Genomic DNA, 4,620 nt, shown 5'->3' with positions numbered 1-4,620 from the left:
TTAACATGTGACCAAAATTGAATTTGTCCACTATGATTTTGTTGGAGGACGTAAGCTGACACACTTGATTCAGATATTCAACTTTAACAGTCCTTTTTTTGTATTCTCCAGTTCAGTGATGTCCATTTTGAATGCCAAATTGCAGATGTAACAAGGCACCATGTTTACTTTTATATTAAGATGTATTTCAGGAGCCTTGGGCTCAGCAGTAATCCACTGGTTTAAGGTGGCATAGGATTACCTGTAGGCTGCAAAGATTAATTTTGGTTTTGTTGAAATTTAGACAATTTCAAAAGTTGATATGGCAGAGAGTATAAAATAGTTTTGTATTTGTTAGTTTTGGTTTGTGGGAGTCTAAAAGCAGAACCCACTATTCTTGAAAACCTGTCTGTCAGTGTGTAATTATTTCATTATGTCTCCTCCAACTGACAGACACTTTTACCTGCTTGAGGGGTTAAACTGTGAAGAGCACATCGCTTCACACGAGAGCACTTTAAACAAATGATTTCTGACACATCTCAGGTAACACAGACAAATGCAACGCGGCTGACACCCTTTGATTCTCTGTGGAAAACGTTGTGAAATGTCTTACATCCTTTGTTTCAGCTGTGGGAGACTTTGACAGGCTGCAAGGCGCCGACAATAAAAGCGTTTCTCTTTTTTTTTTATTAGAAAAAGGAAGCTGAACGCTGACAAGTTGTATTGAAAAAGGTTTCAGAAACACTGTGAATTCCTGTGTAACTGTCAGATACACAATACCCAGAACTGAGGAGGGGAGAGGTGATGGTGCGTTCTTCATCATATCATTTTATGGCATGTGAGTGGGTGCACATCTGAAGAGAATCATGTTAGTGGGAAATGATATGGCTCAAGATGGAGAGTGCTGTCGAGAAATGTGCATTTTATACATGTGTGTGCAAGAATGCATTTACCCCCGCATACTTACGTGTGTGTGTGAGACTGTCCCCAGGTGTGAATTGATTACATGTATGTGTGTGTATTCTGTGCTGCATTAGGATTCAGCACACACACAAATTCACACGTGCACAGCCACAGTGCGAATGACAGTCGGTGAAGGCAGCAGGCAGGAGAGAAAAGCAGGAAAGAGGAGTCATGGAGGAGGAGGAGGAGGAGGATGTGACATGATTTACAATGAGATCATTAACCTTGAGAAGCACAATGGCCTTTGCGACATAAACACTATCTCTCAGACGGACACCTTGCAAGAACAATAGCTTGAGCACACACACACACACACACACACACACACACACACGATACACTTGTGACTGTTCACAACACACACGCAGGTGAGAAAGCATGTATGTAAAAGCAAGCATGCGCACACACACAAGCAATGTGATGCTTCCAATAACAAGACATTAGCCTTGTCCCAAATAATACACACTACAAGATTTTGAGTGTGTGTTGTGTTCACATCAGAAGTGACAAAAAAGGACAGCACACCTTCTAAAACTGATTTCTGAGTGTGCTGTTGAAGGGCACTATCATCCCACAATGCAAAGTGCCCTGAGGTAACCTTAAAGGCACATATAAGTAGAATGTATTCTTCTTCTTAATATTATTATTATTCATTCATTTTCTGTAACTGGAGGTAAATCCGGGGGTCATGGGGGGCTGGAGCCTATCCCAGCTGACACTGGGCGAGAGGCGGGGTACACCCTGGACAGGTCGCCAGACTATCACAGGGCTGACACATAGAGACAGACAACCATTCACGCTCACATTCACACCTACGGACAATTAAGGCCCAATCCCATTTCTACCACTTGGTAGAAACTAATCTTCCACTTGGTATTGAGTGCCCTCGTCTGCGAGATAACCCTTGATGAGGGAAGTGAGAAATATTAGGCCGACGTGCAGGCATACGTCACGTGTAGTAGTGACGCAATGAAAATGCTGGCTCCAGCGCTTGTGTTATGGCGTGTGCTATGTTTATTCTTCTCCGTCTGATGAATCAACGGAGAAGAAATGCTAAAAACAGGAGGCGCCTACGACGTCTTCTAGTTCTGATCAGTTTTGTTCAGGTGAGTTGATTTGTTTAAATATTTTGACACTGTGTTCAACCGAGTTGCTGATGAGTTTACGCTAGTCCAACCATCTGTTGTTTGTATAGCCTACATTCCGACTGTACAGTAACAAATTGTTTTCCAAAACATGCCGAAGTTCCTGGCTTCACAAGGTATTCTGGGAAGTTTCATCTTCCACCTCGTCTTAAGTGTGGGTCGGGGCTCCCTTGGAATCTAGGGCGGGTTTTAAGTGTTGGAAACCACTTCCACTACCTCAGTTCTATTTTGGGACACCACTAGCCTAAACGTGAACGCGCACAACCAAGTGCAAGTGGGTATTTCTAGGGGAAGTGTGGGTATTGGGGCAGGCCCAGTCACCAATTACACTAACATGCATGTCTTTGGACTGTGGGAGGAAGCCAGAGCACCCGGAGAAAACCCACGCTGACAATGGGGCTCCTCAACCCCAAGTTCAAACCAGAAACCCTCTTGCTGTGTGGCGACAATGCTAACCACTGCACCACCGTGCCGCCATTGTTATTATTACTAAATCATTATAATATTTTGAACACCATATCCACTAAAATTTAATTACATTAAACAAAAATGATGTGAGGTGTCCATATTTGTTCATTTATTAGGCATTTCCATATAAGTGAGTGCCTTCAAAAAAACAAACAAACAAATTGAGTCTCCCACTTGTAATCACGACTTGGATGCTGACATTAACACTATTTACAAGTCAGAAACTTGGGTAACACCTTACTTGAAGGTATCTACATAAGAGTGACATGACACAGTCATGAACCTGTCATGAACATTATGTACATGTCATAAACGTTTATGACTGCTGTCATTAAGTGTCATTCGGTTTTTGTAATGACAAGTTGACATTGTTTGGGTTGTCTTGATTATGACAAGTTGACATTAACCAGGATGACATTACGAGAAGATGTCTTTGTTGTAACAACTTGACATTAACAAGAAATGCACCTCTTTTTGTGTTCATGACAAATTGACATAATGATTATTATTATCATGACAAAGACATCTTCTGAGGGGTATTCCAGGTAGGAGGTTCAGCAAACTCTGAGTCTAATCCTGAACTCTGAGTTGACTTACCCTGAGCTGGGAAAATGAGTATCCGGTTCCAGAACAGTTGATTCAATTGGTTCAGTCAACTCTGAGTAGGTACCTTGAGTTAAGCACGTGAACAACCACAATAAAAAGCCATCATCAGTGGAGAACCGATACCTTGATTCACCATGGCAACCGGAGAGAAAAAGCGATCAACTTATTTTACACCTGTGGAATTGGGGGTGCTCATGAATGCCTATGGCAAATATGAGCATATATTTCGTAAAAAAAAGTAACACTGCTAAAGCTGCCAAGGAGAGAGAAGTGGCATGTGAAATTTGGCAAGCAGGAAACGTAGCACGATGCACATTTGCTCTGATGAGAGCGCACATCCGTGGTGTGTCAGATTTGATATGTTTGGTAGGTAAATGATTGAGTATCGGTATGGTTCAAACAGATATTCATTGAGGAAAGACAGCACATCTAAACGGGTTCTGAAGATCTTCTCTCGGTGTAAAGTATTGTGAATTAATTCTGCCTCCATATCGATCAGATTTCCTACATACCAACAACCAACTTCTGTCTGCCAGCTTGCTTCAGGCTCGGCAGTAGGGAGGAGACAGGGTGAACTCAGGGTTTCTTAAAGAAAACCTGCCAGCGAGCAGGTTAGGTTCACAGAGTCAGTTGCCACGGTGACTGACTCAGAGTTTGACTTTCCTCTCTTTCTGGAACCGAGTTTCCCTCATTTCAGGGTTAACATACTCAGAGTGTTCACTAAACCCGCTTTCTGGAATACCCCTCAGGTAATGTCATCCTGGTTAATGTCAAGTTGTCATTAGAAGGACATCCCAAACAAATTTAATGTCAACTTGTTATGACAAAGACAACTCATGGTCATGTCACTTAGATTAATGTCAAGTTGTCATAATCAAGACAACCCAAGCAATGTCAACTTGTCATTACAAAAACTGAATGACACTTAATGACAGCAGTCATAAACGTTTATAACATGTACATAATGTTCATGACAGGTTCATGACCATTTCATGTCATAGTTCTGACAGTGTCGTGTCACCCTTATGTAGATACCTTCAAGTAAAGTGTTACCGAAACTTGTAATGTGATAACTCCAATATGACATGAACATGACTATCAGGCACAGCTTCATTAGTGTTTTACTGTAACATGCTCACAGTTACAGCTCTAACATGCACATGTTAAAGCAGGCAAATATTTGCTAATTAGCACCGAGCAAAAAGAACACCTGAGGCTGATGGGAATGTCATTATTTTTGCAGATATTTAGTCATAAACAAATTAAAATTTTGACCTGTTGACAGTGCTAATAAACATTACAGTTAACCCTGATGAGGATGTGAAGGTGTGTATTAAAGTTAATGGCAATTCTTGCACTAGTTTTGCAGGGTTCTTATGTGTGTCAGCATGTTGATGATGAGGACACTGTAATATTTTTGTAGATACATAAAATACCAAGCACTCAATCAAAGTCATCA

This window comes from Epinephelus fuscoguttatus, linkage group LG15 (genome assembly GCF_011397635.1).
Source record: "Epinephelus fuscoguttatus linkage group LG15, E.fuscoguttatus.final_Chr_v1".
NCBI lineage: Eukaryota > Metazoa > Chordata > Actinopteri > Perciformes > Serranidae > Epinephelus > Epinephelus fuscoguttatus.
Note: the sequence above shows the minus strand (reverse complement) of the source record.